Source organism: Polyergus mexicanus, unplaced genomic scaffold (genome assembly GCF_030449975.1).
Source record: "Polyergus mexicanus isolate NDT 795.1 unplaced genomic scaffold, iyPolMexi1.0 SCAF_9, whole genome shotgun sequence".
Taxonomy (NCBI): Eukaryota; Metazoa; Arthropoda; class Insecta; order Hymenoptera; family Formicidae; genus Polyergus; species Polyergus mexicanus.
Window position 1 is genome coordinate 2,583,192 of NW_027223329.1, and position 25,731 is coordinate 2,608,922.

The 25,731-nt window shown below is 36.5% G+C and overlaps 1 protein-coding gene and 1 non-coding gene across 4 annotated transcripts in view; one reads left to right on the plus strand and one right to left on the minus strand.

Annotated features, from left to right (window-relative positions):
- The window catches only part of LOC138936260 (uncharacterized), a 383,952-nt gene that overhangs the window by 87,599 nt on the left and 270,622 nt on the right, over positions 1–25,731 (plus strand). Inside the window, exons 1-3 of one of the 3 annotated variants that reach the window (XR_011447357.1) lie at positions 18,798–19,673; positions 20,017–20,111; positions 20,441–20,490. The exons of 1 other annotated variant lie outside the window; for it this stretch is intronic. The gene's annotated coding sequence lies outside the window, so the exon portion shown is untranslated. Of the gene's footprint in view, positions 1–18,797; positions 19,674–20,016; positions 20,112–20,440; positions 20,491–25,731 lie in introns of those variants that run through there. One more of the 3 variants, XR_011447356.1, reaches the window with a different exon arrangement.
- Positions 4,169–4,241, minus strand: Trnak-cuu (transfer RNA lysine (anticodon CUU)). Its single transcript has one exon. It is a non-coding gene; the product is annotated as a tRNA-Lys (tRNA).

The following is a 25,731-nucleotide window of genomic DNA, read 5'->3' on the forward strand; positions in this document are numbered from 1 at the left end:
CTCACCTATTTCCGTTCTTTCCGATTTTCACGCACGGAACAATCCTCCCGCAAAAGATGGACGCTAGTAGATCCCCACGTAACGCACTAACACTGCTTCACGATTAGTTATCACCATTCGTGAAAAGAACATAAGCCCTCCTCCTCTCTCAATCGACATCTCACGATAGAATATTCCTGTCACAAACTTTCACCAATTCACATGACAACGAGGGGATGAAAATCGAAATTGATCTGTAAAACCGATCACGTACTTCGACAAACATCCTTAAAAATATTCCGAAAATATTTTAAGCTCATCGGGCGTGATAGACCGGCGTCTGCTACCGATCTTTTCCCTCAGTTTCGGAAGGGGATACGAGAGCCAGACGATCTCACGTTGGCGCGAGACAGTATCGGGGAGCCGGGCCCACGCGTACCACACACGCAATTGTCACAGGGGGGTCGCGGCCGGGGCGCGCGCGCGCGGGGTTATCTCGCAGGGTCGGATGATGCCGGTGCGGCGTCCGAGAAACTACTGAACGAGTACCGCGGTTCTCTTCCCCGGCTCGCCGGGTTCGGGCACGCTCCTCGGTTCACTCTCGTAGAGAGACCGAACCGGCGCGGCGGCGGCGGCGGCGACGGCCGTTGGCGGCAGCGGCGGCGGTGGCGACGGCGGTGGAGGCAGCAGCCGAGAGTGAAACCACCAACACTATGCTACCAGTGGGACACACGACTCGGTTGGCTCTACTCAAATGTGCCCGTCGTAGTAGCATCCGTTTCATCCCATCCCGCTCTCACCGGCTGAAAGAGCCGGCCGGTTATATAGTTAGTAGCCGTCGTTGTCACTATCGTCGTCGTCGTCGTCGTCGTCGTCGTCGTTCCGTCTCGTTTCGTCGCGTCAAGATCGTCGTCGTCGCCGTCGTCGTCGTTCCGTTCCGCTTGGTATCGTCGTCTCGCTGCCTGTCCCGCTTCCGTCCCATTCCACGGCAGCACGCGACAGATCTGGACGCTCGCTCTGGACGTGTATGTTCGCTACCGTGCTAGCATCACCACCACCATCATCACCACCACCACCATCATGACCACCACCATCGTCGGGACCACCACTACCATCGCTACCACCACGCGCCGCAACTTTTTCTATCCCCTCTTCTTTTCTTACGAGCTGGATAGAATCTCTTCTTCTTGTCTTCTGCGTTAAAAGACTTATTCCTATCTTTGTTTTATTCTTCTTCTTCCTCTCGGCAGCTCGCTTGTCCCGACTTCTTCTCTCGTCTATCTTTCTCCTCTCTTCTTTCACTCCACTCTTTTCTCTTCCATCGCGGATCGTCCTTTAATCCGCCTAATCTATCCCAGGTCTATCGCAGTAACGTGAACAACGTTGTTCTCTGTTTCTCTTTCTCCATGTACAAATCGCGGAGTAAGAGAACGATCGGGGCCTACTGCTTCGTCACTGGTTGCAGGAAGAAGAAAACAATCGGCGGCAAGGGCCGTGAATGATGCGAATACCTGCGAACTTTAAAAAGTAAATAGCGCGCCCATGTTAGAATTTCTTCCTTCTTTCTTCCTACTCTCTCTCCCTCTTCCTCTTTATGTATCTTCCCTGCCGTCACCTTCCACCTTCTACCTTTGGATAGGGCGGTTTTTGAAGTTTCTCTCACATCGACCGGCATACACGCGCGACTGGAATACGATCGGATGCTGTTGCAATCGCTACTCGTTTCCTGCGGCTGCTTTCTTCTTCCCATCCTCTCTTATTGGAGATCGAAAGTCGTCCGGATTAAACGATATGCTTTAAGTTTCTGAAAACACAAATTTGATCATTATGTTCAAGTAAAATTAAAGTTAACGAGTCAACTTTTAATATTAAGAATGAGAATAATTTATTATCTATTTAATTGAAAAGATGGCCTCATTATTCTCTCTCTCTCTCTCTCTTTCGTTCTCCCTCTTTTTCGCAAAATTTGAAGACTATCTAACTAATGACTTATGACGCTAAATTGAATCGTTTCGCATGTAAAAGCATGTGCGCGATCGATTGATTGATCGACAAACGATATACATATTATAGTCTTCCGTTACTTGGAGGAAACTCGTCGGCGCACTCCAGAAGTGGAAATGTCTGCTTATTATCCGCGCGCTTCCCCGCGGAAGATAATGGAGAGATACCTCTCGTCATGCAATACGACGAATGCATTTCCGATGTCCATGTCTTCTACTTTTTCTTATAGTTACGCGTCATATTTCCGATATCGTCGGGCATGTTGTGCACACGAGGAGAGACGCGAGTATAGGGTATATACACCATAAAAATGACCGGATTATCGATTTTCTTTCAATAATAGAATTATGTAATCGTGATTAGTCGCAAATTAATTTTATTTAAAATTTTCAACATATACATACATGTATGACAATAAAGTTTTGTCCAATAACCGTTGAAGTAAAATGCGTGATTATGTATCTTCGATTAAAAAATAATATAAAAATATATAAAAAAGTATATTAAATAATCTTGAAACTATCAATATAAGATACTTTATTTCAATTTGTTCGACCCTTATTTGGTATATCTGAAATATCTTATAGATGATTTGATATATCTGAGATATCTCGAGAGACAATATTCCTTCACTGCGATAGGAAGATGAAGAATTTTCTATTCTGGTGGTCCAATTACTCGTCGTTTTGCGATTCAGTTGTTAGTCTTTGAACACGACGCTAAGTCATTTAAAATCGTTCTTACCGCGTTGCTCGTAAATACGAGAAGATAGGAAAGGCGTCCAGATAGCGGAAAAAATGAAATAAACGAGCCCCGAGTGACCTGCGACAGAGAGTTTTCCAAGAAATATATCGAAGATTAAGACACGCTGACATTTTTCAGTCTCTACTCTGACATTTTTATTTATCACGTAATCCACAGGCGTTTTACAGGCGTTACTCTACATTTTGGAACACATTTTTTTCAACATCCAAGTAAAACGGTAAATAAAAGTACAGGAACAATATAATAATACACGTAAATAATAAAATTTTACTCTTCGCTTCTCTTTCAATTTCCCTTTCCTTAACGGAATTTTAAACTGGAATTTTAATTGGGAGGATAATCTAATATGGAGTTTGAAAAAGAAACGTAGAATTGAAATTTGTCTTGACAGAAGAAAATTTACGAGAAAACCATAAAGATGCTATTGCGAATACCTGAAAGGTATTCGTGCAGTTATAGAGTCCCCAATTGTTTCTGAATTAGTTGGGGAATGTCTGCTTGAAGATAACGATATCGAGTCACTTATGAAGATGGATGGATCTCTGACAAATCTCTCTAAAGAGAAAATTTAACAACGAACCTCAGGAATCAGCTTTAAGAAAACTCGTCAGAGATTAAGCGACACTATTGATAGACGTTTCCTTTGTTCTTAGAACAATGTAGAAAAAAATTTTTGTATTTAGAAATTTGAAGAAAAAAGATTTCCGGAAAGTCTTTGCAGTACTGATCCGTTAAAAAAAGATCACTTCTTACAGACTTTTATCGCACGTGTTTATTAACATAGAGTGATGAAAGTGGCGAATATTAGAATTTATTAAGTTGCAATTTAAGTGTCAGACAAAATTGAGACGAGTCACGTAAATCTATTTACATAATAATATATGCATAATAGCGAGAATCGAATGTTATATCAAACACAATATAATACATAGATAGACACGATTTTTCGACGTTCTCTTAATAAATATTAATGATCGCTGTTGCTCTCTAGAAAGTCATTGATCGCAGCTGCGCAAATACCAGAATGAAAGCCAGTGTGGATGCTGTGCGAGGGAGAGGAAAGATAGGTAAATAAAATGATGATATAAGTGAAATATAGTGCGATAAATTTATTTATTCATCTATCTCGGACAGAGCTAAGGATAGATACATCTTATTCTCATAATTATATCGAGATGTACATACAATACTTGCGCGTACAAAAATTATATCGTGATATAAAATACAAAAAACTTCAAGTAAATTTTATTTTAATAAAGTAGCTTCGAGCTCGGTAGCTCTGTTAAGATATAGCTAAACTATGTGTGTTTAGAGAATGTAAGTCGTGAAAAATCTTTTGTCTATCTTCTCGGATAAAATGTAATTGATTTTAAAAGCTTATGTATAGATACAATGAAACCCGAAAGCAAAAGTAAAAATTCGCCCAACGTGGGGCTCGAACCCACGACCCTGAGATTAAGAGTCTCATGCTCTACCGACTGAGCTAGCCGGGCTTGTTATGCCTGCTTATAAAAGCAAGTTTATTAACAAAAGGAAAAAAATTTATTTACGTTACAATATAAATACATTATATATATATATATATAATAAAAAATATTCGAAATAAATTTAAAATAAATAGTCAAATTTTATTTACATCAAAATCTAGAGATATTATATTTTAAGTTTGTGTGAAAGAGCCTCGAGAGAGATGACTTGATGATAAGAGCAGCACGGGAGTAAGTTGCCTTTATCTTGAAAAATAAAACATAGTCGAAATATTAAGGATTAATTTATATAGGGCGTAGCAAAATTATCGATTCGTTCCAAGATCCAAAAAATCGTGTTTATAATGCTACAAATATCATAGATCATATTTACAATAGTAATCTTTTGTATTTATTTTGTAGATTTAATTTATCAACTTAACATTACACTTTAGCATGAATAATACAATTAAATATAAATAAGATATATAAATATAAATTAAATAAATAGATTAATAGATTAAATAAGAAATAATCATTATGACGCAATTTTTGATGGGACACAAATATATCGCTTCTAATAATTCATTTATAAATGTTACAAATAAATACTTTCCTGACAAATTTGCGATGCATCGATAGTGCGTGAAACTCGTTGCTTTACACGAATTTTCCGTGATGTAGAATATATATTTCTATGTCTGTGTGTTGCGTTTTCCTTCGACGGATCATCATTCCATACGGAACCAGGATCACTTAATTGGAGGGGCGTCATTGCTTTTGTATTTATGCATTATAACAAGCCCGAGGGTTTTTCATCGGGATGATATTATAATCATCGGCGCTAACAGACATTTGAATACAAGGGCATGATCGGGCCGTGGCAGCAAAAGAATAAAGTCACAAGGGGAGGCACACAAATGCAATGGCGTGGTATCAAATTTATGCAAATGATATGTCGATATACAATTGATCCAAAATTAAGTTCCATTTATAAAAATATTCCTTGATTCAATTTTATATATATATATATTACTTATATGTCATATATTTAAAACAATTATAAGCGATAAAAAATAATAAATATAAACGATAATTTATAATTCGAGAATAGCTAAGAGAAATATATATATATATATATACGAGATTTTACAATATATTTTACTTAAATATATAAAAAGTTTTCCAATGTGTAATTTTGAATCTGATAATTTTAATTCTAAATAAATTCTGTGACATTAGTCGAGAAATATTAATCGCACAGACGAGCGATGCAAATGACACACAAGCGGTTCTTGTAAAAGCGTCGTGCTCACAAGTACAGCTATAAACCTCCACGAAGTGATCAAATTTTATGCGAGTGTTAAGTGTTAATTAAATCTCGTCCATAGTTTTCGCGGATTCGTTTTTCCGGCGAGGATAATTCAGTGACGTTCACGAGGGCTTCTGCGCCAATGAAGAGTGCCGGGATTTTATATTTTAATAATAGAGCGGTGCGCGGATATAGAGAGTGTTTGCTTATCGCATCCCTGATTTCCAGCCGAAGACACGGTTATAGGAGAGGACGGACGAGCGAGTCGAGAAAGAGAGACGAAGAGAATGAGGGAATATGATGAAAGAGGAGAGCGTATGGGCGAAATAAGACGCAACAAGAAGGAGACATCGTTGTATGTGTGTGCGACGAACGAAGGCGATTGGGGTGGGTGTCCCGGCTCATCCCCCGGATGCGAATAATCGAAGGATAATTTGAGCCGGCGGGCATCTCGTCGCGTATTTCGTACGTTTACATTGGATATGCCGTGCTTTATAATTATAATCGATAGTTTAGAGTTAGAGAGGCCTATGATATTTGTTATTAATATTTTCTGATAAATAATATGCACATAAATAAATAATGTTAAAAATTCCATGAGGTAATAAAATATTTTTACACTTTCGTGATAATTATATATTATATTTCTAAATATATTAATTATTCGAATTGAGATATAAATTTTATTTAACACAGTATATACTGTCGCAAATAACATAGGAAATGCATTTAATAAGCGTAACGTACGAGTGCATAATAACGCGAAATTTTATATTCCTCTTGAGATTATGAACGCTTTTACGTGTCATCGTTTTTCAATAAGCAGAGGCAAACGTACGTCCGTAAGATTTCATAATTAGATGGCGATGTGTAGCGAAGCATCTCGATAACATCGTAATGCGTGCGCTAATAAATCTCATTTTCAGCATCCGTAATTAGGACTACTTTTCACAAGATAAAGATAAACGTGGTAATGACGGGCATAGCTGGCAATAAAGTTTCCTAATGTAATACGCGCGTGCATATTTAATATTGACACATTTATGGATTATCAAATGATAATTTTGATCATTATATTAGTTACTTATAATTAGATAGATTTTTATCATTTTCTCATGATAAATATTTATTTAAAAAAATTTAAAATTGATAAGCTAAAGAAATATTTCTGTATCTTATTAACTGATTTTATTGATCAGATAATTTTAATAATTTAACACATTTCGAATAAATTAGATTAGATTATATCGTAATAATATGATCTTTAAATTATTCATTAATGTAAAAATATTTCGTACGAATTTTGAAAGAATTTTACGATTACGTTTCTGATAAAGTGTAATCTCGCTTTCACATATTGATTTGAATTATCATTCATACTCGCGTATTATCAAACACGAAGCATACCAAACATTTGTTTCTGAATAAGCGTTGTCGTCGATTGAAAATCCTGGTTAAAGCGAGGAAGACAACCAGGGTGCAATTCGAGAAAGATAAAAAGACGCGCCCTACGCGAACGGTTGCCGAGGGCCCCGTAAGTGGTTAAAAAGGCCTTCGTATGGACGTAGAGTGCTACGTAAGGGTAATGCGCGCATGTACGTACGAGAGCGAGGTGGATGAGCGTAATTCAATATGCTCCAGGCGCTATTTTTATTTCTATTCGCTCGTAATAAACGATTATCGTAATAACAGTGATTACGCGGTCGGTTCACCTGCGCGACTTTGAAGTCGGAACGGGGCGCGCATGCCCGAGTAAGAAGATTAACCCCTTAACTGATTATCCTCGCCCGATTTTTTTTTGATAAGGGCCCCGTTTCCTACGCAAGGCAAATATCCCGGCACAATTTAAACGATCCAATGTTTCACGGCCACTCTCGTTCACTTCGTGTCTTTAGACATTTCAGTAACCAGTATGGATACACCTTTGGAAGAAAGTATAATTTAAATTTTTTTTTTTACATAAAGTAATATATTTTTTACTTCTTATCTAAATTGATCTTCTCGTTGAAAATTTTATGAGTTAGATTCTGCATAGAGAATCAACGCTCGATAATTTTATTGTTTTAAATATAGTAGCATATTTATGAATCTTTTTATTTGGTTTTCTGACCGATTTACGATATATACCAAAGCTTTTAGAGAAATCAATTCATTAGCTGCTCATACGAGTTTCTTTCGCATATCGTTATAAAAATTATAAAGCGAAGATGATAGACGCTTCTTATTATTGGCTGAGATAAGATCTATTTTAAGCGTGATGTGCCCTTTAATCAAGCATTAGCAATTATTCAAAAATAAAGAAACGTTTGAAAGAAAAGAAAGTTTGAAGCAATTTATGTTTTTATAAACAGTGTGAGAGAAGACGAGAAGTAAAAAGGAAAAACACAAATAAAAAGAAAATTTGTGCCGCGAAAATTATTCAATAATTTATGATTTACGCAGATGTTTATGGCAGATATTGTATTGTATTTATCGGAGAAAAATTTCGCGATCGTAGTCGCGCGAATATGAATATAATATAATTTTATAGGAAAAAAACATTGTCTCAGAGAGACAAATAATCATTCATCAAAATTCTCTCTTATGGCCATTTCGTGTCATTCGTGTCCATTTTGTTTCTGATCATTTTAGATAATTATATCCGATCCCGCGTGTAATCTCTAATTCATCCTTAAATTTCTTTTTCACGCGCGGCGTGCATTCTCGATTGCGGAATAAAGCCATTAATACAATAGTTAAGATCACGCATTGTATATCAATGCTTTATGGTTATCGACCCTTAATCATGGTCATTATAATGGGAAGACTTTTCGTGCCTTCGTGCTCGATTTACGCGATTGCGGTGCTACTTGGAAATCATCATCTCGGAATAATCAAACGCCCGTAGCACGAATCCATCTTGATTATTTTCCTTTCTTTTTTCTCAAGTTCGTCGTTATACATTTCCGAGAGAAATGTTTCGTATACATAATAGAAATATTTTCTAACAAAGAACATGTTACAATATATTGCTTCACACTTTTTAAAATCTGCACGCTTTGCGCTTAAGAAGAGAAGAGAACATCTCACGATATTTTTATTTGAATTCTATTCTATTCTTTTTTTTCTTTTAATAGATATTTAATCCGTTTAAGAGATTTGAAGAATTTATGAGGAACGTGCCACGTGTCACTCGCTCTGACGAGCGCCATAAAGTTAATTTTATTATACCCAAGTTGCTTGTGCGAGTGTTTACATTGTTACGCTTCAGACGATCCTATTGAATAGAACCGGGGTGTCGTAAAGAAGCAGGTTGTCGCGCGCCGTTGGAAAGAACCTAAAAGGGGTGGCCTCGATTCCACACCACCCGAGTTCTCGAGACCCCGGCAAGCTCGGATACCCAACGCGTCCCATAAACGCCACACAGGTCGAAATCAGATATTGTTCGGCCCTCGGTTTCCCTCGCGACCTATGATGGATGAAACCGATCGGTCAATCGGGTCGACCGACTAACGCTGTGTCGCTATGGCCGCGGGTGGCGTAAGAATTTCCGAATTAGCCTTTCGGGATTTAAATTATATCTCGTTACATACAGTGGTTCTCGTTCTCATTACGTACGAACTGATAACGAATTGGATAAGAAACAGTTATGAAAATCGTACGATAGAATATGTATAGTGTTATAAAAATTGGTATATCCAGGTGGAGTGGTAGGATTTTCTTGCGGACGGATAAATTTCTATCTCTTTAAAATATTAAAAAAATTTTTTGACGATAAATAATATAATAAATTTAATGTCATACGTATTGATAAATAAATATTTTCAACATCTTTTTTACTCGCAGTTTAATTACACGACTTTTTTTTCTAATAATACGAAATCCCGTCTGCCGAATGTTCGAATCTACAAAAATGTCTTGCGTCGGATAAGATCAGAGTCTCTCGAATCTTAAAATCTGGAAGAATATCGTCCCGGTCGCCTCTAAATGCGGTTTAATTCGGCATTCCGGGATAGGTATAGAATTTCCCAGGATAAAAGGGCATCGGAACTGTCGCCGAAGGGGAGAAGACGGGAGTGACCCACGCGATCGCCACAGAAGAAACAATTCCCGTGCCAACCCCTTCGCCCGTGATTAATGTATGCAAAGATAGCGCGTTCGGGGCCCGGGCTCACGTATATTAGTTTCGGGGAGAGAAAAGGGCGGGAAACGAAAGAAAGAGGGAGAAGGAGGTCGAAGGGAAGGCGAGAGGAAAGGAGAAAATAAAACTCTCACACTCCGAACCGCCCATTATAAATGCCCCTGTGTGTCTATTGTCGAGGCACGCTAGGTGTGTGCTTCTCGGGTATCCGTAAACTCTTTTCGGGGGAAGATTGCCGGGGAAAACGGAGAAAAAGGAAAAAAAAAAGACGTGAACCATAGGGCGCCTGACGATGTGCATTGGGCTAGATTTTTCTAGCTGGACGATAGATGCAGTTCGCTGATAAGAATCATGTACACCGATTTCCCGGATCAACGCTCGTAACGTCCGCGTTTATTGGCATAATCTCTGTAACAGGTAATCCGAACGATCTACCTTTGATTGAGTTCAGAACTGAACAGTATATTTAACACGTTCAACGTTAAATATATGATACGCAATAAAAATACCTTTCTCTATGTTTCCTTTCGACGATGTGTCGTTTACGATACTAATCTTCTCGTCCGCGTAGTATTTCGCTCTATTCGATACTCCGATTTATTATTGCTTTCTTAACAAAACGCTTTAATTTCCGTAATAAAATATATTTTATCAAATATTTCTCTCTCTCTCTCTCTCTCTTCCAATAAGATTTTTAATACTACATTTTAAATATCGCGTGATATCTTTATATCTCTTCTCACGCTTAGAATCATTTTGAGCAGTAGCTACTCTTTGGAAAACAAATAAATATTTTTCGAAAAGGAAAAGTTATCAAGATAAAACTATCATCTGTATATATACATGATTAGCTTTAATCTGGGGGGGGGGGGGGAAACATTGCTCCAATTTCTCAGCTTTAATTTGATGTATCTCGAAAAGTAGTTTTCTATTTTCCAAAGACTTTTAATAGCCTGTATAAATCCCGATATGCGACGACACACATCGCTGTCCAAATATACAACCTCGGTTCAACGGTCCGCGCGGAGATTGATTAATTGAAGGTTACGCGATCCGGAGCGTTAAGTGGTTCACCGAAATCTTCCTACGGGCTCTTGACATCGGGAGTACCGGCAACAGCGGCACGGGTGAGGGAGAGAGGAGGATCGTGTGCGTGAAATTAAAGCCGGTCTCGCGGCGATGGACAAAAAGAGAAAAGAGGCGGAGAGAAGAATGCGACCTCCGCCGGTTACCGCTCTTTCGTGTCAAAACACGACACTAATGCATCATTAAAAGGAACGCGTCCCTAACCCGATGTAGCGCCGGCCACGAGGAGAGCAGCACCACCACCACCACCATCGATCGGCTTACGTTTCTTCCCTCGACTTATCCGAGCGCCACAGGTTACGCTCCGCGCCGGATTTAGGATCCTTTCAACGGCGTGCCGTTGAACTTAGGATTCATTGGAACGATTCGTTAGGAAAGTTTATCTCGCGAGAATTACGAAATGCGCTCGTTAACCGTAACTTTCCACGTGATGCCGACTGATTACTGATCAAACGTATCAGGGACTTATACCGAACGAAATCTTGAGATAATAATCAACGACGAATAATCGCCAATATGAGGCATCGTTATTGCGAGCCGGTAGGTCTTTCGGATACCGATGATAAATGATGCTCGAGCGATAAACATTTATTTAAATTATCACGACGCATATTGCTACCAATCTGCAAGGGCAATAGTCATCCTATGGTGATGAATCATAGTATCTTATTTCTCGACTTGTAGCCATATATCTCTATCGATCAAGTTGATTTAGTGAGGTTTCGGTCTGTTTAACAATTATAGCTCTCGCATTTTATGATGGGTTTATATTTATATAATCATGTAATTAGATTACAATACAAATTAGAGGACTCTAATAAAAATAGATGAAAAAGCGTTGCTTATTAATTAAAATAAATATAAAATTTAATATTTATTTCGATAATACACAAGAGACGTAACATTTTTATCATCGTTTCAAAGAATTAATGCATGCAGGAACGCAATAAAGAATTTAATGCGATTTAATTGGATGATTGCATAAGTTCGTGCCCGATTTTCATAGATGACATTAAGTTACTGCATGGCGGAGTTCTATTGTTTTCGTGTGGTAATTGTTGCTTACACCGAATAGATGACGTTGTCTTATGTCAATTTAGCGTCAGACATTGTTCAGATAAGTCCATTTGTGCATAAGAGAAATCATTAAAAATGGAGAACGAAAGGTACATTTGCGGCATGTAATGCTATATGAATTTCGGAAAGGCGTGAGTGTTGGGATTGCAGAAAAAAATATTCAAAGCGTTTATTTGCACCGCGCTCCTGCTCTCCGAACAGTCAAAAAGTGGTTTGGCAGATTTCGAAATGGTGATTTCAACATGGAGGATCAACCCCGCTCTGGACGGCCTTCTGGCATTGATGATGACATTGTGCATGCCTTAGTGGAAAGAAACCCAAGGATTACAACTGACGATATTGCTGAGAGGCTGAACATCGATAATTCAACCGCTTTTCGTCATTTAAAAAAGCTTGGATACATTTCCAAGCTTGATACGTGGATGCCGCATCTCCTGACTGAAAGGAATAAGCTGCAGGAAAACTGCAGGAGTTGCAATGGGAAATTCTGCAGCACCCGCCATATTCTCCAGATATTGCGCCTTCAGATTTTTATCTGTTCCGGTCTTTGCAGAATAGTTTAAATGGCAAGAATCTCAATTCCGAGGAAGCTGTCGAAAAGCACCTTACAAACTTTTTTCAAGAAAAACCAAGTTCTTTCTTCAAAAATGGAATCGACAAGCTTATAGATGGTTGGAAAACCATTGTAGAAAAGAATGGAGACTATATAATTGATTAATAAAAGTGTTATCTCTAAAATATAATCTATTGAAGTTTAAATCGGGCACGAACTTATGCAATCATCCAAAGAATTAATGTATGCAGGAACACAATAAAATTAGCAACGTACAATAAAGCTTTGAGATAATTCACGCGCGGGCGTGGGTTAAAGATATTAAACAAGCGAGATGAGGCGCGCATTTTGCGATGAGGCCGGACCCGGCACAGTCCGAGGGCTTAAATGACAAATTGATGCGCCGTTAAATTGGAGGGCGAGGCCATTGCAGGTAGATGCATTCGAAGATACACACTCGTAATTTCTAGGTACACCCTGAACCGCTTCAAGAGCCGGGCCCCGCCAAATTTGCGTTGCCGCGGGCCGCGGATCGTTGTTATACGTCGCAGTTTCTAAATTAGGCTCAACTCGGGCTGATTGGACACCGGAGAGAAGAGCGTCCTTGTCTCGATTCTCACCGACCGATCGGCGATTTATCGCGGACCGATCGACGATTATTAAAGTCAAGTGCGTCCGACATCATGCTCGTAACGTGCGGCCGCGGCGATTTGCATGTTACAGGCATGTAACCACCCGCCTCGTTTGTACGCTACATCTCGGAGCCGCTAATTTATGATTAATCATTTCGCACACGCAGTATTTAACGCGATTGCTTTAATATTATTCTTTATTATTATATCCATTTATTGGCATATTTGTTAAAGGATATTCGCTTAATTTTTTCAAGTTGGAACTCCTTTTTTTCTTCCTTCTTGCTAAGAGCATTACTTTAATCCTTATATAATAAAATCTTATTAAAATGAATTTTTTTCTTTGAGAAATTTATATACATCCTTTATATACATCGATTAGAAATTATATATGTAAGTCATTTGGTATTGATATGTGAGAATGAGAGCGTAAGTTAATCAATTGTTAAAACTGTTTGTCTTGGCAAAAGTATAATCAAAATAAAAATGTTTTATATTTATTAGATTAAGAGACAGAGAGAGAGAGAGAGAGAGAGAGAGAGAGAAGAGAGAGAGAGAGAGAGAGAGAGAGAGAGAGAGAGAGAGAGAGAGAGAGAGAGAGAGAGAGAGAGAGAGAGAGAGAATAATACGTTTCTCTATCTTCTTTTTTAATAAAAAAAAGAAAAATAAAAAATTTGATTGCTATAAAATATGAATGATTCTGTTGATGATAAATAATGAGAATTTTTCTTCAACAAAAACGACAGGAATATAAAAGTACATTCTTCGATTATCTTTATAAAATATGGAAATTTGACCATTATATATATATATATATATATACTAGCTTGTTTATGCAGATTAAGTAAATTAAATTTAATCATCCGTCAGCACTTTAATAATGTTCATTGACCATTCGCTTGGGCGAGACTTTATCGCCGTTCGATCGGCGGTTATTGAAATCGAGTACGTGCGTACGTTGAAAATTACATCGCTACACGTTGTTAAATTATGTACTAAACCGCGTACGATTTTGCAAGTAGCAAAACATCCGGCGCAACAGGTTTCATATTTTACTTAAATCAATATTCCTCAAGAGCAACATACTATCAGTACGCTATATTAGGCAATACAGATGTTTACCATCAATATATATATATATATATATATATATATATATATATATATATATATATATATATATAAGTTGTTTATCATATAAATAAATAGATTATAAACAAAGAATATTTTAAGAAACGATATAAAACTTCTTATTATATAAAATAATGATGAAAATGATTGCTAATAAATTTGACAATAATTGCTAATAATGACAATAATCGGTAAAGAATTTTTTAAATAAATGTGTTAAAGAAAAAGAGACCAATCATAATAAGAAAAGGGTGAAAAATATAGCAGATACCAAGATGTTTGATAAAAAATTACTATTGAGTACATTATTTTGATCATTATATAGTAAAATTTTTTTCAACGAATAACACATTTGATGAATTTTTAACCAACTCGGAAATATCTTAAGTGGTTTCTTCATTTATTTAATTAACGTCTATTATGGAAGAATTAAAAAAATTTCAATGTTACGGAAATTTTGTAATCGCAACACGCGGGCACGATTACGATGTTTGTCGAGAAGCTTCTGGTATTCCAGTATTAATGATTTTTAATGACGTTATAAAACGAATCACGCGATCTTTTATCTACGATCGGAGGACCGTCCTTCGTCGCAATTTCTTCTTTTTTTTTTCCATGTCACCGTATTGATCCACCGCGGAAAATTACGGCGCGATGCTGCTTGTCGGCGCTTTTGCTTCTCGATGAGCAGCGGCTAAGAATAGCGATCCGCGGAATGAGCTGATCCCGTTCAATTCATACGCGCGTTAAATCCAATGGAAACCGCATTAGACCGGGTGTAATGACATCTGGCCGAGAGGCGTCGTGATACTCAGCCGGTCCCATCATCGCGCGCGTTCTTAGGGGGTCGTCGGTTAATCCCAACTACGTCTAACTAAACTGCTATGTATAGGGTGCTCAATGTTCATCTGTGCTTCTTCAAGAATAATTGCTTTTAAACGAGCTTCCGCGAATAAACCAAAATACTCGTCGATCATTGATAATCGAATGTTTAATTTCCTTTATAGAAAGATATTAAATTTTTTATTAAATATTTTATTTTATAAAAAGATACATATTTTTTAGACACGGAAGTAATAAATATGAATGGTTTAATAGTGTGGGTGATCCCAGTTATGGACTTTTCCATAATTTACGAACGGCCGAGTAATAGCTCACATCTATATAAAATCAGTTAAAGAGTATAGGAGTTATTGATCAATTGTGATTTATTCTTTGGCTGGGCTATACGTGCCTTCGATGAATGCGTTCGACGAATTTATATCATGCAAATTTATATACTTTATTTTATCAACGCGCAAGAGACAGAGAGAGAGAGAGAGAGAGAGAGAGAGAGAGAGAGAGAGAAAGCAAGAAGAGCAATCGAGAGGGATGATCGTCGATGACATATTTTTTCGCGTCAAGTGATTCACGAGGAAGAAATTAATGAGCAATAGTAATATAATTTGCATATGTGTACATTAAAGCATTTGAAGAGATATTAATTGAAGAGTTTAGAAATTAGAAATAAGATTCTCGTTATTAATATTAAGATATCTGAATTAGAAATTTAATTAAATAATTCCATGTTATGCTGAATAACATCGTGATGATTTTATACAAACACTGAGATTAAGAGATCGCGTATTTCTCTGTTCGCAAAGAGAATAACTCGCGCGATAAACACGTACATTGATAATATTCCATTAACATATAAGCCGGTGCTTCTTTACGGATAAAATTAAAGGGGGCGTATTTTTCTCTCTCTTCCTCTCTTTCGTGAGTATTTACAAATTATATATTCTTACGTTAGGTGTAATCATAAGACGATATTCCGCAAATGCAAATGCAAGTTTTTTTTATCCATTGGAATGCGGTATAAACCTATCGAACGTTTGAATTAATGGTAGATAAACCGAACTAACATATGTGAAGAAGGAATGTATGTTTAAGCGTAAACTGAATCGCGGTTACTCGACGATTCGATTCATCGAAGGTTCTTCAATTAAAATGTTATAATTAAAAAAAAAAAAAAAATTATTTTGAAATATAATCACACAATTCTGCTGATCTAAATTTTTTTTTAACGCAAGTTTAGATCGGCTCGGATTTCTAATAGATAATAATAAATATGTCTTTTTTTATTTTATTATCCAATATGAAAAATGCATTTATATTCTTCATTCTTTTTTATGAGAGATAAAAGAAAGTTTAAGTCTCCGAGAGCGTCTAAATTATCGTTTACATTATACAAAATCATATTTTCGTTCTTGGATCCGAGATGATGATTTTTGTTAGGATGTTAAGATGGGACAGAGAAACAGTGGGGGACGTACACGATCTCGGATATTAGTGAAAGTTATGTGAATAGGGGATGCTACGCGCCCTGTGACACGATAGGATCGTAAAATACCCCGACATCGGTTCGCTTCCTCCGCCATATAAAAAATGATATTAAAATGCAAAACCGCTATCTCGTATGATATTTACTTCCGGTGGATGAGACTTGCGCTATGTGGTCTCTTCGCGCATTAATCTTGTATCTGCTTTAATATCCTGTACTTAAATACGTTTTCGCCAAAAGAGAAAAATGCACGAGGATCACAGATTGATATTGGCGAGAGAATTTTAGAGAAGAAAAATACAAAATTACATCTATAAAATTTTAATAAAAATTTAATTAAAAAAGATATTTCTAAAAAAAATTTATAAAAAACATATATATATATATATATATATATATATATATATATATATAATAAAAAAATATTCCTAAAAAAATATTATTTTCAATTAAAGGTACATTGCACATTAACTGTGATATTAAATGCACGTATACGTATAATTATATATATTTAATTAGCAATTTGCGCAAACTCGCACAACGACGCGTGTCCATACGATAGGGATAACGATCTGGCCGCTGTCTCTCGGTAATTAGATAAACACGTGGTCGCATAGTGGACTTTACTTTTGTGAGGCCGGTGGTGAAGATTCAACGTACTGTGCCAAATCGAGATGTGCAACTTCTCGCGATTTCGATTTTTTTCAACATTTTAGAGTTCGAGCACTGAGTATATTATTAACCGCGGATCCACCCAAGATAATTATCTTGCAAAGTTTTCATTTCATAAATAATTTACCATTTGTTTTATGTGATTCTAACGGTAACTTCTTTTCATGTAATATGATAATTATGAAACTAATGAGATTGAAATTATGATTAAGTAAACAAACACACAAGCGAATAAATATAACGGACTCTCGATTTACGTCTATTGAACTGATCTGCGAAATTTTTAGTTACTACGATAAAACGCTATAAGCTCGCGTCATTTCTTTCGTCTGTATGCGTGTATAATTATTTACACATATTAATTCTAATTTTTTATTTTTTCAAAATAAATTAAATAAAAATTTACGCCTTTTTAAAAGTGGATATCTCAATGAGAGCTGCTCACGGAATATTATTAGAATATTATATGCGTGTATGTGTTATACATATATGAAATATTATTTATAAAACGTGCCATTTAATTTTCATTAATGATAATAAACAAAAATGATTAAAAAATCGCGATATCTCTTGTAATATTGGAGCGTAAGAATATTAAGTTTCTTTTGTATCCCGTGGGATGCTAGCCAGTACTCTAAATAAAATTAATTATTAATTATTAATTATTAATTAACATTTATAAATAATATGTAACTACATATATATATCGCGTCGATAGATCTTGAATCACATATTTTGTAATTTATTAATTTAATTAAATAAGAATTAAAGTAATAAAAAACCAAATTATAAATTATCATTCCGTGTTGCGATCTTTACGGACAATAATTATTTCTTTAACAACACATAGAGTCAAATATATTTTGTCCACGATGCTGTAGCATTTGACTTTTCGACGATCTAGATATAATTTGATAATCAAGAACATGCTGTAAAACGATGGAATCGCAAAATTGAATAACTAATATAACGATAAGCTCCGTGATACATTATATGTATCGTTTAATAAATAGTTGATCTATAATTCAAAAGAAAATATTTATATAATTTAATATTTCGTATATATATTTTATATAAAATATTTCGGCAGCGAATTTTAGAATAATACCTAATATGGTAATTAGCCTTGGCGGCGTAAACATTGGCGCGCGTAAACATTGTTTATGTATCGTGGCCTTGTTATCGTTTATATAAAGATACTTGAATAGAGAGAGAGAGAACGGTAGTGGGGCGAGACATTCTCAAATTCCTTTCTTACGTGTTATCATTCGCGCGGCGATACTCGAGCAGCGAAGTAGCGGTGCGTCGTCGGTGCCGTCATCGTGCCGCGGACGGCTTTCGCGTCTTCCGCGTCGCGTGTCAACGCAGCATTGCCACGAGTCGCACAATGGCTCATATGTGGCACGCGCATTTGTGCGTTGAACGCACATTGGTGCGTCGTCGTTGCCGTCATCGTGCCGTACGAGCAACGATGCGTCGCGTTGTCGCGATATCGCGTTTTCGCGTCGTCGCGTCTTCGCGTTGGACTTTTATCTCGTTTTCACGATTGTCATCGAGAATCATACTTGGTTGCCGGCTAAATGGGATGTCTCTCAGCATTGCAATCTTTAATATATTAATACCTATTAATATAATTAATTTTATATTAATATCAGTTAATATTAATACTATATTAATATTATATATTATATAAATATTTATGTATTAATAAATTTGATATATTAATGTAGGCGCAATGTTAAAACGCCTCAGTGTCGCGGCTGAGGTGAATGCCGGCCGCGTAGCAACGTATGTTCGTGCATAGTATAGATGCATGTTCGCGCGGTTAATCTTGAACTTCGGTTCGAGAATCGGCTGTCGAGGGCACGTTCTGCTCCGACGAACGGTTCGGCCCGAATCGGTTAGAGTTCGGTCGATTGTTTTGGAATCGTCGTTAATGGGTCCCTTCTCTTGTACCGTCTAACAGCACATTGTAGCGATACTAACATGTTTGGCATTTGAGGAGTCGGCTGTATTAATTAGGTTCGATTTTCGCTCGCTAGAGAAGTTGATCTCCCGCTTTCGAAGTGATCTAGATTGTTAGCACGTAGAAGGTGGGTATCTTCATTCTCGACCCGTCTATCAGCCTTACGATAAACCCGGCTCGGTCTGTACGATAGAGACTTGGTGGTTCGTATGAAATCGTTCCTAACGAAGTACAAATCGGCCCTCGATGGGAGCAGGCGCGGGTCAAGAGTCGAGCGAACCCCATTCGCGTCGATTCCATCGATCGATCTCGTCTTCTTCCGCTTCCGCTTAACCTTTGCTCGAAGTAATCGGTGAATTCCCGACTTGTCGACTCCAAGTGTGATTCTCGCGTGAAGCGGGGTTCGATCGTGCCGAAATTCGAAAGTGCGGGAGTGTCGTTTCAAAGTATCGCGCGTACAAGTGCGGAAGTAATATCTTTTGATAAAGTGCGGGAGTGCCGTTTAAAGTATTGAATCGTGTGTGAATCAACCTGAGAGGAGGAGGGGGCTTAGAAAAAGCATCGGGCACCGGTGGAACAACCCTGTGGTAAGAGTGATTTGTTATTTTATATTAATTATTTATTAATTACGTACGTGCAATTTGAATTAAGCAATTAACTGCGTAATTTGATTTTTTATAAATATGTTTTAAAAAAGAGATTGTGATATGAATGCTATAATCTTGTAAAAATTTTTACTTTTAAATTATAGTTTTTATATAGGAATTTAATAGTATATTTCCTTATTTCAAAATTTATAAAACTATTTTACTAATTTGCTTATTATTATTTATGCGTTGAATATAAAATTCGATACGTACAATAAATTTTTTGAAATTTTAATTATTTCGAGCGCTGCTACAATTTGGATCTTTTATTTGTATGTTACAGATCAACGTAGCGACCCCCCCCCCGCCCTCCCCCAACATTCTGAGAGGAGGAGGAGGCCTAGGAATGGCATCCTGCACCGGCGGAGCAACCTAAGGGTGAGTATCATTATAAATCCCCTACATGCATCAATTCAGGTTATTTTTGTTATTTGAATACTTTAAACAAGAGAGATTCGTACAAAGAGAAAAACTCATATAAATCTCTTATATAAAAATATCTGTAAAAAAAAAAAAATAGTTTTCTTTTTTAAATCTTATAAAATTATTCCGTATTTAATATATACTTGCTTATTATTGCGCGCATCGGATATAAAATTCGGTGCGTGCAATGATAATTTTTGAATATTTATATTAATTTGATATTTTAATATTACTTCAACTTACTACTTGCTATAATTTGGATTTTATATTTTTGCATGTTGCAGACAACGTAGCCCCAAGCCCAACGACTCCGCTGTTGCGCATCGGGTGGCCGGTGAGCGACAAACTTTCTTTTAATTTTAAGATAACGGATTTCTAGAGATTGTAGATGTAGATCGTAGCTTGTAGATTGTATAGATGGATCCGTTATCTTAAAATGGATGGACTAAATAAAGAAAAAGTTACATCATAACTTTTGACATTTTTCAAAATAGAAATTTGCATTAAAGCACATTACAGAAATAAACTAAAACATAAATAAAGAAATATGGAAAAACTTTCAATTCTTTATCATTCTGTGCGATCAATTATCTATCAATTATTTATTTAATAATGAACGCACATGATTTTATTTTAATATTTTGTAGTCTATCCATCTATATATATGTAGCGTAGCATATTAGAAAACTTTGTTTCGACTGATATGAATTTAAGTAATCGATCGATCAAATCATATGTAACGTTTAAAGAAATAAGTGAATAATAATAGTATGTAAAGTAAAAGTATAGTGAAAAAAATGTTTACCTAATTCTATTTTATTTTAAATTGTATTATAAGATTAATATTATATTACTCATAATTTTTAATTAACGATTTGATATTGTATATCAGTTGAAGCAAAGTAATATATTAAAACAACATACGACAAACGGTCCTAACGTATTATGACCGTCAACGAGCGTAAAATTACGCTCATGCACCGGCAACGGAAGGAATTTCTTTCCTTCATTGTCCTCTGATAGTGGTTGAAGCTACATCTCTGGCTAGATATAGCCAGAATGAATATGGCCAGGATCAACAAAAGGTACGTCTAACTGGCCCAACGGAAGCAATATACCATGTGCCATTCTATTAGGGCACGCGAGTAAAACGCGCGAGTAAGGTACGCGAGTAGGGCACGCAGTTAGGACAAATCTCTCCCGCAAATATCGATAATCGCGAGTTCCTGCTGGTTTAGCCAGTAAAGTAAGGTTTAGGACTATTAGGATCAATTAAAATTAAAAATTAAAATTAAAAATTATTCATTTCTCTACAATTAAAATTTAAAAAAATTAAACTGTACAAAAATTAAAATTGATTATAATAAATTTTCAAAATATATACACATGCCACACCCTTTTTTAATAAATTTAAAATTGCATTTATATTTATTATGTAAATAAAACTAACATTTGTTATTGAACTTTCGTAAATGCTATCAGTATTAAATTATCTGCATTATTGGATATATTGGATATATCTTTTTGATACTGATAGTATTATTAATTGGAAATTGTACTCTAATTACAATTGTATATTAATTAATTGTAATTATAATTGGGGGTGGGGGGGGGGGGGAGGGGAAGAAGCAACAATACTTGCTTGTATCGATTTAGTGTGCCTTTTTTTAAAAATGGATTTATAATCTCTTTATATTTAATTTGTTATATTGAAAAATATTTTGAGAGAATAAAAAATAATGTATATAATATCTTGTTTATTTTATTTTATTTTATTTTTTTTTTTAAGTAGAGGCAAATATATATATCGACAAATAGATACATTTCAATTATCAAAAAGCTCATATAATACATGTAAAATAAATGTCCATCACATTATATTCTCTATCCAATTTTTGTTAGCTTCTAAGCTTTGAATTAAATGGCTAGCATGAATCTTTTTGCTTATCCACACTTTTGTCTGAATTTTTAGATCTGGGTGTCTGTGAAAAGTAGTTTCCGACAATTTTAACTATCAGAATTATTTTTTTTAAAAGTTCAAAAAAGTGTGTCGGAAAATTGAAGTGAAAAAACAAACGATAGGACCGGCCTTTTTCATTCGAGCAAAAATTCTTTTATCGATCTTTCTCTTCTCGTCTCTTAAGCTTGTAAGAGGCCGAAGTTCTCGCGCTCGGCGGGATTTATCGAGTCATGGCGCATGTAAATTTTATTCCGTTGAAGTGTGACGGCGCGCGAGACACGTGTATATCGTGCACGGATAGCAGCACCGTCTTGCCGCCTCCGCGTAAGTTATGCATGGGTACCCACCCCCAACCCTGGGATCCGGTCGTCGTTTCTCTCGGCCTCCGTCGAGATGGTAAAACGTTCCGGACCACTTTCACTCTCTCCGACGTCGGACGGAAAGGAATAATTTCGATCTGCCCCCCTCCCCCCCCACCCCCCGGTCGAGGCTTTGCGTGTCCCGTCCCGTCACGTCTCGGAGGGCTTGAATACCGATGCCCTTTGTTCGCTCTATTTTCTCGACACTTGCTCACTTATTAAAAGAAGCAGCACCGTATACGCTGCACGCGAGAATAAGATCGACATGTACTCTTTATTTATTGCACTATTAACGTAGCAATTTAGCCATTGGATGGGGGGTAGTTAACGGAATTGTTTGACACGCGACTGCTGAGCCTTGTTTTATAAAATGAGAAAAGTATATATATATAGGATGATTGCATAAGTTCGTGCTCGATTTTCATAGATGGCATTAAGTTACTGCATGGCGGAGTTCTATTGTTTTCGTGTGGTAATTATTGCTTACACCGAATAGATGACGTTGTCTTATGTCAATTTAGCGTCAGATATTGTTCAGATAAGTCCATTTGTGCATAAGAGAAATCATTAAAAATGGAGAACGAAAAGGTGCATTTGCGGCATGTAATGCTATATGAATTTCGGAAAGGCGTGAGTGTTGGGATTGCAGAAAAAAATATTCAAAGCGTTTATTTGGACCGCGCTCCTGCTCTCCGAACAGTCAAAAAGTGATTTGGCAGATTTCGAAATGGTGATTTCAACATGGAGGATCAACCCCGCTCTGGACGGCCTTCTGGCATCGATGATGACATTGTGCATGCCTTGGTGGAAAGAAACCCAAGGATTACAACTGAGGATATTGCTGAGAGGCTGAACATCGATAATTCAACCGCTTTTCGTCATTTAAAAAAGCTTGGATACATTTCCAAGCTTGATACGTGGGTGCCGCATCTCCTGACTGAAAGGAATAAGCTGCAGGAAAATTGCAGGAGTTGCAATGGAAAATTCTGCAGCACCCGCCATATTCTCCAGATATTGCGCCTTCAGATTTTTATCTGTTCCGGTCTTTGCAGAATAGTTTAAATGGCAAGAATCTCAATTCCGAGGAAGCTGTCGAAAAGCACCTTACAAACTTTTTTCAAGAAAAACCAAGTTCTTTCCTCAAAAATGGAATCGACAAGCTTATAGATGGTTGGAAAACCATTGTAGAAAAGAATGGAGACTATATAATTGATTAATAAGTGTTATCTCTAAAATATAATCTATTGAAGTTTATATTTAAATCGGGCACGAACTTATGCAATCACCCAATATATTTAACAATAGGTATAAAATATATTAACATGACTATAAATTAAAAATTATTTGACGTATCAAAAAAAAAAAAAAAAAAAGAAATAGTGTGGATACACTGATTCGAGATGATTCCGTTTTAATTATATTTTATTTTTATTAAAGTTAAGATACCAAAATATACATTTTTTTAGCAAGAGTATTTTTTATCACATTGTACTTTGATTATTTTTTTTATTTCTCGTAATCAATATATATATATATATATATATATATATATATATATTAAAATTGTCAAGCTTATTGATGTTACCGTCATATACCGCATATGCCGACATGTAGTAATTATTACAATCAAGATACTCGCGCACAGACTTAATCATCTACAGTCACCCATCTAGACCATTCTTAACCACCCGGAAGCAGATAGCGTATTTTTACTTCTACGCTCCATCTACGTCAGTTACGATTATATACAAGGTGTTCCCCCGAGTATCGCGTCTTTTCTTTCCCAATAATGTTAACTAGAAAGATTTTAATATTTCGTTTCTATTGAAGAAAAATAATCGCTTACTTAATCCATTATTTCATCAGAAATTAAAAATTTTTTTAATTTAATAAAAATGCACCATCATTTCTTCAATTTACTATCATATCTTTCTCTCTTCAGATATATTTGATTTTAATTTTGTACGTATAAAAATATTGAATTCAAGTTTCAATTATCGCATTATAAAATTTGTATTGTTTATTAATTCGATTTGTTCTCCCATAACATTTTATTCCAAAATATTCACTTTTTTAATCAATATAAAATTTATTCAATTTTAATATAATATATATTTTTTTTTTATTTATCGCTGAATTTTTTATTAGAAAGGAATACACCTCCTTGTAATCTTTGACGTCTCCTAGAAAATGCGCAATATCGGGAACACCCCATATACACAAGCAGCCTCCGAGCAGAAAGATCTTCAATATCATAATCGTGAGCGGTGAAGATGGTGTTAATGCGGACCCCCGTAGTTAACGCGAACCCCGCCGGGGTAATGCTTCGGCGTGGAACAGAAATCCGGTTCACATTGGCTTCTTTGTACGTAACTCTCGCCTCTCATTTGATATCAATTTTTTTTATTAAACTTTTCGAGAACGAGATATATAATAATGCGGGCCCCCCGGTTGCGCTGACACGCCCATTAATTCTCGAACGCGACTTTTCTCTAAACTTCTACGAGCGTCATGAATCTTAAACCAATGATCGTGATTTAACAATACGTATTAAAGAGGATCTAAATAAAAAGAGAGATCGTGCAATATAATTTCTTGAACGCGGATTTTTTTTTTCCAGATGTCACGTTTTCAAGAACGAGACTCGAGATAATATTTCACATTTTCTTATATCCAATCCTTGTATCTGTCAAGATCTGTCAAGATTCTCAGCTTTATTAGTTGCTGACGCGGAGAGTTAGCACTGTATCTTAAGAGTCTTAAATATTTTCAAAACTTGATATTTATATTATTTAAAATACTCAATTGTTTCTCGGATGGTGAGCGACAGGGTAACTTTTTTTTCCCTCATTAAAAGACTTGAGAACGAGAGGGGAGCTACGACATCTCGCTCGTTGTTACCTCATTTTAGGCGCATGTCGCGTTTACATGTCACGCGCGGTAGATAAAATCCCGCAGCGCGCGCTCCGAAGACATTAGGTGTTATCTTCCTTCTTCTTCTTCTTCTCTCTCTCTCTCTCTCTCTCTCTCTCTCTCTCCGTAGGCGTTTATCGCGCATCGCATACCGCACAGAAGACATGGCAACTGGGGTGGGGGTGGGGGGGGGGGGAGGACTTCTTCGCGACCTTCGCGTCTCGCAACAATATCGAAGAGTATATCTCTTCCTTTCTTCTTCTTCTCTCCCCATCCCTTTATCTCGTGCAACTTCGTGGGCGCTTTGCATATTCTTCAGTACTCTGCGTTGATACCACTGCTT